Genomic DNA, 13,231 nt, shown 5'->3' with positions numbered 1-13,231 from the left:
GATAGCCTATGTTTCTTCAGCTTTTGTAGGGCTGTGGTTAAGGATAATTTCCTTAATATGACTTATTATCCTTAAACTAGAAGTCCAGGGATACCGTCTGGTTGAATGAATACATAACATGTTAAGAGACATACTCCTTGAAGTTACAGTTTCTCAGCGGAGGGATGAGAATAGTGATGTGGAAATCAGGGAAGAGAAGGTGAAGGTAGGGTTTGTAAGTTGACAGATCCAACATTAGAATGTTATTTAACACTCTGAAATTAACATCAGAAGCACCCAACCTGGAACTAGTTAAAAATAAGAAACTCTTGGGAAGTGAACTGGTCAGGAGAGGGCTGTGGAAGGAAAGTGGCGATTTTTATCATAATGGTTTCTTTAATCGTCACCATCATCATCATCGTAATAGCACGTTGTTATGTGCCAAGAACTGTTACAAGCTCTTCCCATTTATGGTACAATTTTTAAAGTGGCACATTTACATTTTAATTAAGTTTCTTTTAATCTTTATAAAAGTCCTATGAGGTAGATATTGTTGTTGCTATTTTACAGATGTGGAAACTGAGTCTTGAAGCAAGGCTGGAGGCGTTGAAGACAGGAACTGGGTTCTAAAGTCTATGCTATTTAATGTTTCATCTTGATAACTTTGTTAAAGTAGAAAATATCCATGAGAGAAGTTATTTCTGGCCATCAGTGACAAGAAAAGTCTTTTTCAAAAAAAATCTTAAGCCCTGGCTGGCGTAGCTCAGTGGATTGAGCACAGGCTGTGAACCAAAGTGTTGCAGGTTCGATTCCCAGTCAGGGCACATGCCTGGGTTGCAGGCCACAGCCCCCAGCAACCACACATTGATGTTTCTCTCTCTCTCTGTCTTTCTCCTTCCCTTCCCTCTCTAAAAAAATAAATAAAATCTTAAAAAAAAGAAAAAAATCTTGTAAGCTTTCTTTGATCGGATAACAAAACTCACGTAAGTGCTATGTAAAGCCCCTTCTCTGCTTTGTTTTGGAACCACCAACATCAATCTATTGCTCAAATATTGTGATTATTCTACTCTCATTTTAGCTTCTGATCTCACTTTTATTTTTACCCCCTTGTGTGTAGTCAAAGTATCCAAAGTTTATAAACAAACAGACAAATATGACAAAACATCATTCCTTTGCTTACTTGTTTGCTTCTACCCTGATGATTTTATTTAAAATTCTACACCTTTCATAATTTCTGGAATTGTTGTGATTTCTGTACGGATGCTCCCTGAGGATTCAAAATAACTATCCAGTCATTCACTAATCAAAATTCATGTGGTATTGAAAATGCAACATAAAAATCTTTACTCCACTTACACAATAGAAGTGATACATCATTTGCTTTTTTACTAATGAGAGGTCTGCAAAACTGGTGGATTCTGGGGGAAAAACCTGATATTATCAAGGCGATTTTTATACTTCTAAAGGGATAAAGAGAAGATCATGGGGCTTACATTTTCTCTGTGGGTTAATGATTCCTAGTATACAAGTATCCACACCATATCCAGACCCCATCATGTCTGATCATTCGTCCTTGAATGAATTTATTCTTCAACACTCTAATGGACTGCTGTGCCTCCCAAGGATCCTCAGGGGTAACTCTGCTCACACAGCACTGGGCCTCTAAGCAAAGCTCTTGAGGAAGAATGCTGATCCTCCAGAGTGAGATCCACAGAGACCTAAGATTATCTAACCACTTATTTCTGGTGTCAAGCAGCTCTTGTCTCAAAAGGAATCAATGTGTTAAGACAGGTTTTACAAAATCTCCTAAAGAGCTCCTACCCGTCACAACAGCGTGGATGGAACTGGAAAGCATTATGTTAAGTGAAATAAGCCAGGCGGTGAAAGAGAAATACCAGATGATCTCACCTGTAAGTGGAATCTATTCAACAAAACAAGCAAGCAAGCAAAATACAACCAGAGACACTGAAATAAAGAACAAACTGACAGTTACCAGAGAGGAGTGGGGAGAGGCATAATAGGGGGAGGGCCATCAAGGAACATGTATAATGGACACATGGACAAAGCCAAAGAGGGTAGGTTCGAGGGTGGGAGGCAGGGATGGGTGGGATGGGGGGGTCATGGGGGGCTGAAAATGGAGACAACTGTACTTGAACCACAATAAAAATACTCCTTAAGAAGGGTATCCTTCTCTGCAATAGGTCATGCTAATAAGACAGGGAGTCAGTAGCTCTACCTAATACACAAAAACAAACACAGGGAGGCTGCCAAATTGAGGAGACAAAGAAACATGGCCCAAATGAAGAAAGAGAACAAAACCCCAGAAAAAGGAACCGAAAGAAATGGAGATAACCAACCTATCAGATGCAGAGTTCAAAACACTGGTTATCAGAATGCACAAAGGACTCACTGAATACAGCAACAACATAAAGAAAGAAATGAAGTTTATACTAAATGAAATAAAGGAAAATCTACAGGGAACCATCAGTGGAGGGGAGGAAGCCAGGATTCAAAGCAATGATTTGGAATGGAGGAAGAAATAAGCATTCAACCAGAACAGCAGGAAGAAAAATAACTAAAAAAATGAGGATAGTAAAAGGACCCTCTGGGACATCTCGAAGCATACCAACATCCAAATCATAGGGAAGCCAGAAGGAGAACAGGAAGAGCAAGAAATGGGAAACTTACTTGAAAAATAATGAAAAAAAACTTCCCCAATTTGGTGAAGGAAATAGACATGCGAGTCCAAGGAACACAAAGAGTCCCAAATGAGTTGGACCCAAAGAGGACCACACCAAGCCACATCATAATTAAAATGTCAAAAGTTAAAGATAAAGAGAGAATCTTAAAAGCAGCAAGACAAAAGCAGAGAGTTACCTACAAAGGGGTTCCCATAAGACTGGCAGCTGCTTTCTCAAAAGAATCTTTGCAGACTAGAAGGGACTAGCAAGAAGTATTCAAAGTGATGAAAAGCACGGACCTACAAGTTAGATTACTCTAGTCAGCAAAGCTATCATTTAGAGTGGAAGGACAGGCAAAGTGCTTCCCAGTCAAGGTAAAGCTAAAGGAGTTTATCATCACCAAGCCCTTATTATATGAAAGATTAAAGGGACTTATTTAAGAAAAAGAAAATCAAAACTATGAATATTAAAATGTCAATAAATCCACAACTATCAACAACTGAATCCATAAAAAATAAAAGAACAAACTAAGCAAACAACAAGAACAGAAAAACAATCATAGATATGGGTATCATTTAGAGTGTTCTCATCTGGGAGGGGGAAAGTGGGGAAAAAGGTGCAGGGATTAAGAAGCATAATTGGAGCCCTGGCTGGTGTAGCTCAGTGGATTGAGCGCGGGCTGGGGACCAAAGTGTCCCAGGTTCGATTCCCAGCCAGCGTACATTCCTGGGTTGCAGGCCAGAAATCCCAGCAACCACACATTGATGTCTCTCTCTCTCTCTCTCTCCCCCTCCCTTCCCTCTCTAAAAATAAATAAATAAAATCTTAAAAAAAATTTTTAAAAAAGAAGCATAATTGGTAGGTACAAAATAGATAGGGGGATATTAAGAATAGTATAGGAATTGGAGAAGCCAAAGGACTTATATGCACAACCCATAAATATAAACTAAGGTGGAGAATGCTGGAGGAAAGGAAGGTACCAGGTGGGGGGTGGTAAAAGGGGAAAATTGGGACAGTTGTAATACCATAATCAATAAAATATATCTTAAAGAAAGAGGTATATCTGACCTTAAAATATGTGTTCCTTTCCTTCTCTTTCTGGGTTGATGGATATTTCAGTCTCTGGAACCAAGGTAAGCTAAGAAAATACTTGTATTCAAGCTTAAAAAAATACTGCCAAAGAACATCATAGAGTTGCAGCCTGCATCTATCTCAAAACAATCAAAGAGAAGTCCCTTGTTATTGCCACAGTACCAGCTCCCAGTGGAGTTGAAATGTAAGATGTGAGCGACTCTGCCTGATTTCACAGGGTGTTTGTACCTTAGCGGGGAATATCACGATGCTGTTCTCAACACAAGAAAAGGGAAGATCTTAGAACTGAAATGTAAAAACAAACAAACTAAAAAGGACTTTGAGATGATGTTACTGTCAAAGCAATCAATCAATGAATGAATTGAATGGTCTAAAGTATTAAAATAGAGAAGAGACAAGATCTGAATTATACTTGAAAGAAAAAAAGAGCTGTTTTGGTTATAGTGCAAGATACAAGGTGAGGCAGGAATAGGAGCAGAGTAATCAGTGAGATGTCAGGTGGTAGTAGTGGGGCATATAATAGTGGGGGAAGTAGAAAGGAGAGAAGTATGAATTTGGGGCACATATTGTGGACATGGAGAGCTGACAGATGCATTCACTGACGGATTACTTAGGTGATGGAGTTATGGGTTGAAAGAGGGAGGAATCAGAGATGTCCTCTAGGTTTTTGGCTTGAGCAACTGGATGGATGGTGGTGCCATTCACTGAGATGGAGAACTTTGGTTGGAAACAAATTTGGGGATATAAGTGGGAACTTTTATGTTGGATACAATGAATACGCTATTGAATCCCACATGGCATATGAACAAGAACTTGAGCTATTTTAATATAAGAGACAATGCCTTCTATGGTCACACATATGTACAAATATGCATAAGATAGAACTAGAAAATGAATGAATTAGGTTTCCACTTATATGCTATGGGCAGTTCTTATGTTTCAAGTTAAATCCAAGGTCCTGATTAAGTTTGTAAGCATTAGAAATTGGTCACTTCTTGGAAAACTTCATGCTTTATCTTATGATGAATATTTTTTAAAAACAAGACATTTTATAGAGGTACATTTTTAAAACATAAATAAATTTTTGTCTATAAAAGAACAAAAGAAAGTAATTGCTAAATTTTTTTTAAAGAATGTTTCTTTTTTATTTTGAAGATTTTAAAAAATATTTTATTTATTTATTTTTAGAGAGGGAAGGGAAGGAGAAAGAGAGAGAGAGAAACATCAATGTGCGGTTGCTGGGGGCCACAGCCTGCAACCCAGGCATGTGCCCTGACTGGGAATCAAACCTGAGATGCTTTGGTTCGCAGCCCGCGCTCAATCCACTGAGCTACACCAGCCAGGGTAATTGCTAAATTTCTTGATGCATGGGACATAAATTGTAATTACTAGTGACTTCTGGTTTTCCCCACCTTTATAAAGCACAAAGGCTTAAAAATGTCTGTAGGATGTATAACCACCTGTATATATTGTCTTTTCAATTAGGCTGTAAGGTTTTGACAACAGAAAAATGTGCTATGCATCTTGGAATCCACCCAGTAACTAGGAACATGGTACAATGAAAAAAAAATGACATTGTGGATTACAAAAGATATGAATGTGAAACTTCATTTGACTTTGAGAAAATAACTTGCCTTGGTGAATTTATACTTCATCTGAAAACTTTAGTAATTATACTTATTTCCATGTAGTTGCCTTGAAGATGAAATAAGAAAAGTTGAGCAAAGCCTAGCACAGTTCTGGGCACATATTGAAGAGCTCCATAAATGTTAGTTTCCCTTCCCTAAGCATGTGTCTATGGACTGAGTTGGTAAATATTTGTCAAATAAATGAATGACATTATCTTTAGAATAACATTACCATTAAATCCTAATAGCTCTTGCATTTTGGGTCAAAAGGACACTCTGTCAACCCTTTTCTATTTGGTGTTAATAGCCATATAATGTCACAGATCACAAAACCATACTTAATGTTTGTTGCTATTATCAATCAGTACAGCTGAATACAGCGCACCAAATATAATTGAGTCAGATTAATTTAATAACTGAAAGTGAACATTAGCATTTGTGGGAATGGGAATAAAATTGTCCCCATGACAAGTTAAAATTACTGCTGCTGTTCATCAATTTTAAAACCGCTGACTCTGAATTTCCACCTGCATCTTTCAAAATGATCTTTCTGTCTTCCCATTATTTTTTTAACAGACACTTAGGCAGAATTTCTTCTCAGCTGTGCTAAGAGTAAAGCTAGAAAGTAGCTGGAGGGAAAAAAAACCTGTTTCTAATTGAACAATTTATACCAATATCACTTAAATCTTATGTGAGAAATCACAGGAGTTAAAAACAGTTTTTTTGCAAATACAGTTTCGACATTGTATTTTGTGTGATCATTCTCCCCTTGAAATACTAATTATAGGAACCCTCACTTCTAAATACTATGTCATAATGCATGTACACTATTAAACTCTAGGTCCTTCCCAGAAATTTGAGAACTGCTGATTGATAAACGATTAAAAGGATTTTTCCAAGTTTTTTCTAGTTTCCATAGAGTTACTTCTGCTCTAATGTGTAACAAGTCAAAGGCACCCAATTCTTTTAATAACATTCATATTTACAGAGGTCTGTAGAGTCTTCTTTTCCACTGAGTTAAGGAAACTGGGTTTGTATTTTATGTGCCTACCACCCTCCACAGGAAATCAGAACATATCTGAGTCACTTGTACAAAAGGGGGAAATGCTACTTGGTTTACTGGGGTCCAGGGTTTTGGGGCCACAACAGACTCTAGATTCTCATTGTTTAAAAAGTATTTTTTTCTCCCTAAGCATTTCTCCCTAGTCTGGTATTTCAGGAAGTATCTAGCTACCATGTAAAGTAGCTGGCCTCATTGGAGAAGGTTACATATTCCAAGGATGCATTCTGAGGAATAGCTGAAAGGAAAACATTTTAGAAATACAAGCTAAATTAAAAATAAAGGAAACACAGAAAAATATCTTTCCTGGGAGTGAAAGGATGGATGTAATGCACAAAAGACTGTTCTATGTCTAAACTGACATAAAGAAAGTAAAACAGGGGCAGGTGCTAGGGACTACGAACGCCAATTGATTGCCTAAGGCCATGATATGTAGCTGTTTCTGGGAAGCTTGATGACCCAGGACTGTGGGAGAGGAAGGTGTTGTGGAGACCACCACCTGGATGGGCTGTCTGGCTGAACCCAGTTAAAGCCTCTATATAAAGTTTTAAGGTTCTGGAGGGGGCTGGTATAGAGATCTGCTCATGTTGAGGCACCCGAGATAAGCCTCATAAGTGAGCCCCCCGGTTTATTGGACCTGCCACCCACCAATATGGAGTAGCACGTCTCTTTTTGCTCTCTCCTTGCCCTCTGCTTATTGGGGCCAGATTCCAGTGCCATCTCAGAAACTCCGGGAAGGGAAAATAGCGACAGATTTTCTCTCTGCTTGAGCTGGGACAGCCATCTTCTGCCCTTGGATACTGCTGCTCCTGTCTCTCCTGCCTTTGGACTTGGGCTGGGAACTTTGGAACCTTGAACTAAGACTTTGGACTGTTAGCTCTTATTCCTCACCTTCTCTGTCACAGATATTCCTGCCTTCAAAGTCATTTCCAGTCAGTCAGTCAGTCATCCCAGACTTCATACATCCTGTAATCTCCGGAGCATGTCACATGTCTCCGTGGCTAGGCTTGTTTTCCATGTTGACAGGGATCCTTTCGCCTTTTCCGGTGGTTCTTCATCTGAGGGCTTCCTCATGACATTGACTGACATTTCTCTAGACAAGAATTTATTTAAGGGCAAAACAGCCGCTAACTATAAATCTCCATGAACACAAGAATTCTGAGAGTGCGCAGCCACAGATGTTAAGAATCAGAGGACTGGGAAGGGAATGCTTCCCACCAGGGGCCTCCTGTTATTACTCACAGTGACCCTCATTGGGTCTCCTTTGCCACAGCGGAGACTTTGCCACCAGTACTTTGACCTCCAAACCTTTGGTATTCTTTCAGATATGAATATGTATACATTTTAGTGTATTCACTTGTCATTGTATTCTCAAAATAGTGCATCTGGTTAAGCAGGAGAGGGAAGAAGCATAAGTTCGAGCTCGTGCTGTACATGTGTATCCATCCCAACATCCTGCCAGCTCACCTTTCAAGCTTCCTATCTTGTTAGCTCACTTGTAACTTCCACACCATTAGTTTTTATCTGTTATGAATGAAGAACAGTCTTATTTCAGCATGTGGTACATTTTTCTTCCTTCTCCATCATTTAGCAAGTTCACTCACTTGGGCAATGATATAGTATAGTATCATGCATCACATAATCATATGATCTAGGTACTTGGTGATACAGGTTGGCTTTCTCAGAAGCTGACCGAGATTCAGATTCAAGAATAGGATGCTTCTTAGGGAGTGTTCTGAGGGTGGCAATGGGGAGGGGGAGGGAACAGGGTTGGGCAGAGGAAGTTGGGATACTGTCCTGTGGAAGAGCTCAGCTGACTGCAAGGGGGGCATAGGATGGCTCTTCAAAGTTGTACTTAGTTGAAGCAAGGGAGGCGGGCCTTTTTACATTTATATAGATCAGTCCTCAGGTGTGGTCTCTCCCTGGAAAGAGGCTGACTGGCCCAGGCTGTTTTCACCACCTGAGGCAATCCTTAAGGATGAAGGGCAACTGAAAGTCACCTTCTGGCAGCCTTCACAACTGTGGGAAGAAAAATGTCCTCTTTCCTGAACACCTGGGTGGCCCATCACATTACCTACCACATACTTTGATGGTTACTTAATTTATCAGGTTTCTGTAGATCAATGGATTACAAATTTTTTAATAAAAAGAAGCAATACTTTTTTGTTCCCAAAAATAGCTTACACAAAATCTTTCTAAATAAGAGACAAAAGCAGCTGCTTTCCCAGAATGTCCAAGAAATGACTCCTCAACTACTTAGATACCCAGGGTTTCTTAGAACACATGTGCAAACCTGCCAGATGAATAGTTGTAAAACTTGACTGATCATCAGAATCAGCTGAAAACAGTTTAAAAAAGCAAAGCCACCCAGATTCTTGGGCTTCATACCTAGACACTCTGGTTCAGTAGGCGTAGGGTTGGCATTGGGATATAAATATGTAAACACATACACACAAACACACACACTCACATTTCCCATGTGACTCTTCTAGAATTGTTCTCTTGGATAATAACTTTTTAAAACTAAATTTCTTGTTACAAGAGAAAAGTGTAGATATGAATTATTGTTTATTATCTGAAAACCATAAAGGCAAGCGTAGACAGATTGGGAGCTGAGCTGGGTGAAGAGCCTGCTTTGCTGCCGTTTCTTCTGTTCTGAGTCTGCTTCTTTCCTCAGTTACATGATGTTGAAGTTTATGGATAGGTGTTAGTCCTCAAAAATAACTTGACTCCTTTTCTAGGTGCTGACTTTATTGGCTCACATGGTTAGGTATTGGGAAACGGAAGTTCTGAGATGACTCAACCTACCGGCTTCACATTAAGCTGCTTCACCAGCTGCTCTGGTCCAGGCAGCTCTACATATATTTGTCAAAACCCATGTCTTCTCTAAATGACCCTCCCTACCAGTAGTCTCTGAGTGATCCCACTACTCTGCATACTAATTAGCCCTCGGGGCTGTGTATTTATTTAAGGAAATATTTATTTATTACCTGCTGTGCGTTAAACACTACTCTAGGTATTCAGGATAGGTCAGTGAACAAAACTAGCAGACTGAAAATAAACAATACACAAGATGAATAAGTAAATTGTATTAGAAGTTAGACAATGATAAGTGCTGTGCAATAGGGAAAAAGGAGAGCAGAGTTCGCAGAATCAGGGGAGTCACGGGAGAAGGAATCGAGGTGGTTAATTTTCAACAGAGGGTTTCCGATCAGTCTTATTAAGAAGGTGACATTTGAACAGACTTCATAAGGGAGTTACCCGTGTGGTCATCTGGTTATCTGTTTGAGCTAGCGCTGGGTTTCTCAATTACGGCAGCACTGCCACTTTGGTCTGGGTAATTCTTTGTTGTGGGGGCTGTCCTCTGCTTTGTAGGATGTTGAGCAAAATCCCTGGCCTCCACCCACCAGATGCCAATAGGACCTTCCCCTCCAGCTGTCGTAACCAAAACTGATCCAAATATCGCCAAATGCCCCATGGGGGCTCAAATCACCCTGATGGAGAACCACTGGAATAAACTACGTAAATTATTTTGTCTTTTGCTATATGGATTTTATTCATCTCAGCACCACTTATTATGAAGTCCATCTTCCGTTGAACGGTAAAATGCTATTTTTGTCAAACAGAATGTCCTCATATTTGTGAAGGTCAGGGTCCCACTCTACTGTGTTTCAAAGATGTATCTATTTCTGAATAAATATTCTCTTAATTTCTGTAATGTTATAAGGTTTGCTAGCTGGGAGAGTAAATCCTTCCTCCTTATTCTTCCTTGGAATTAACCTAACCATTCCTGGCTACATACCCTCTTCCATATGCATTTTCAGACCAGCTCGTCACAGTCTATAAAAAACTGTGATGAGATTATGAGAGGGATTCATTAAATTTATAGATTAATTTAGAGAGAATTGACACCTTTATGAAATTGATTCTTCCCATCCATGACCAAAAATATCTCTCTCCATTTATTTAGGACTGTTTTATGTCCTTCAGTAAAGATATTACTCATTTTCTTCATATAGGTCTTGGACCTTTTTTGATAGATTTATTTCTGGCTATGTGATAGATTCTGTTGCTAATGTGAATGGTGTCTTTAAAAACAATTATTACATTTTCTTAATTGCTGTTTCTAGTGCATAAGATTGCAATTAATTTCTGTATCCTCAATATGCCAATCTTTCTTATTACTCCTGTAATTTCCTTTAGATTATATTTAATAGTACAGGAGGACAATCATATCTGTGCATGATGAAAAAAATTCTTTCCAGTTCTTTTATCTTTTATTGCTTTCTGTTGTCTTTTTGCTTGGGTTAGTGGTATAGTGATTTTTCCATTCTGTTTCTGATCTTAAAGTGATTGATTTTAATATTTTGTCTTAAGTGCAATCATTGCCATATCTTCCCTGGTAGGTAACCTTTATCAGGTTAACAATGATCCCTTCCATTTTCAGTTTGCTATGAATTTTCTCTCTCATTGCATTAAATATTACCCAATATATACAAGGTCTGTCTGGTAAATGTCCAGCCATCGTTAATATAATGAGAATGGTTTGTGTGACAAGAATGTAACCTGGCAACCAAGGTAGGTGAACTGTAATGTGCATGCATGAACAATGATGACTTCACTGTGCTAGTCACTGGGGGTGGTAGACACCTTTAAATAAGCATGTGTACTATGTGGCCATTGCATTCAAAATGACTGAGTGAGTAGAACAACATATCTGTATCAAATTTTGCATTAATCTTGAACATGCCTCCACAGAAACTATTCAAGTGATTCAGGAGGCCCAGCTATGGGCAACTGGTGATTGGCACCTTCATTAAGACCATGCACCTGTTCATGCATCACATCTTGTGTAGAGTTTTTTGGTGAAACATCAAATCAACCAGGTGACTCAGCCTCCCTACAACCCACACTAGGCACCCTGTGACTTCTGGCTTTTCCCAAAACTAAAATCACCTTTGAAAGGGAAGAGATTTCAGACCATTGATGAGATTCAGGAAAATATGATGAGGCAGCTGATAGAGACTGGGAGGACAGTGTGAGGTCCCAAGATGCCTACTTTGAAAGGGACTGAGTTATCATTGTCCCATGTACACTGTATCTTCTTCAGTAAATGTCTCTAGTTTTCACATTACATGGCTGGATCAGACCTCATATATATTTTTGTCTATTGAGATGACCATTTAATCAATGAGTGGAGCAATTACATTAACAGACTTCTCTAAATTTTATCATTCTTATATTCCAGGGACAAACCCTACCACATATACTCTATAAAGGAGAACAACTCCAATCTCCAAATAAGAAAAGATCTGTTATGTTTCTACAGACATCAGCCCTAGAGGACGCTGCCCAGATTTACTGGAACCTGACACATATTCAGTCTGGGCTCTGTCTATAAGAATAAACATGCAGACCTATGAATACAAATCAGCTATGGAAGTGAATATTTATTTAAAATTGAAGAGAACCCACAACAAATCACAAATTTAAAAAGCTGATGAATATCATAAATATCACAAAATCTGGAGAAGTAACTTAACAGTTTTATCCACCAACCGCCTGATGTTACACCACTGTAACACTTTTTTTTCCTGACAACTTTTGGTGCATACGCCTAAAACCACCTCTTTAAGGGACAGTGATTTAAAAATATTTTTAATGTAGATTCAGGACAAATAATTTAGTCTTTCTTTTAGTATGGACAACCAAACCTAGTTTTTGAAAAGTTATTGATAGTGAGTATTCATATAATGTGCCATTCTCCATTCACACACCCTCTCTGTTCTGCATTTCTGCTGGCTGGCTGTGCCCTATAAGCACCAGGGCTCCAAGAAGTTCTGTTTGCATGACTTCCATAAAGGTGATGGGTGCATTTATAAGTATAAGCTGCATTCTGAGTATATTCATGACAGAAGACAATTTCTGCTTTAAGTAGACTTTATTAAAAAGTAAATCCTCTATTGTGATACTTGGGAGAAATTTCCAGAGGCTAGCTTCTGGCTGCACAGAATTCAAGCTCTGTGTCTCTTCCATTGCTTACACACGACCACCACTGAGGCCTGAGGGTACCTTGAGATTGTGATAACCCCTCTGGCCCTGTGCTTGCAAATTGCATCATGGTGAATCCTCACAGTGGGAAGGAGGGGGACTTCTGGAAGCCATCCCTCCACTAGGACATTTGGCAACAACTTAACAGAATACACAGAAGTGACTCCAGACCACTTAACTATATGCCATTAAATGCAAAATAAATGTATCCCCAACTCAGCTTCTTAACTGGACTCCAAAAATGCCCATGACCATTTACTACCAGTTGGCACAAAGGGAAATATGAAGAAAAGCCAGCTGAGGTGGAAACAGTCTTAATGATCATATTGAGTATATCTTACTTAACGAATTTTACAAATAACATATGACCCTATGTTATTGCTAAGGCCTCTTGCAGGGACTTCGGAAGAACCTGTGCAAGATAGGGACCTTGAAACTTGAGCGGGTTAGCTCATGGTTAACCCACTGTGGTAGGGGCCACCCAATGAACATTTGGAAAAAAACAATTAAAATATAATGAATGGCGTTAGTAAGCTTGTATGACATATTTCATAATATATTTCCTTTGCAGCCTTGTGAAGTGTGGACGGACACTCAGCTTTTCACAGAACATTTACCTTCATAGAGCTAATTAAAATAAGATGCTCATAAATCCTCTCTCTGATGGAGAGCTTGCTCACTGAGAGAAAGGCAAGGAAAATTAACTTTAAGAAAATGTCTGATAATTAAGTTTTAATTTC

Source organism: Phyllostomus hastatus, unplaced genomic scaffold (genome assembly GCF_019186645.2).
Source record: "Phyllostomus hastatus isolate PE091 unplaced genomic scaffold, TTU_PhHast_1.1 phas_contig_210, whole genome shotgun sequence".
In the NCBI taxonomy this organism is placed as follows: Eukaryota; Metazoa; Chordata; class Mammalia; order Chiroptera; family Phyllostomidae; genus Phyllostomus; species Phyllostomus hastatus.
The sequence above is the reverse complement of the archived record's forward strand: the minus strand, read 5'-3'. Positions refer to the sequence as shown.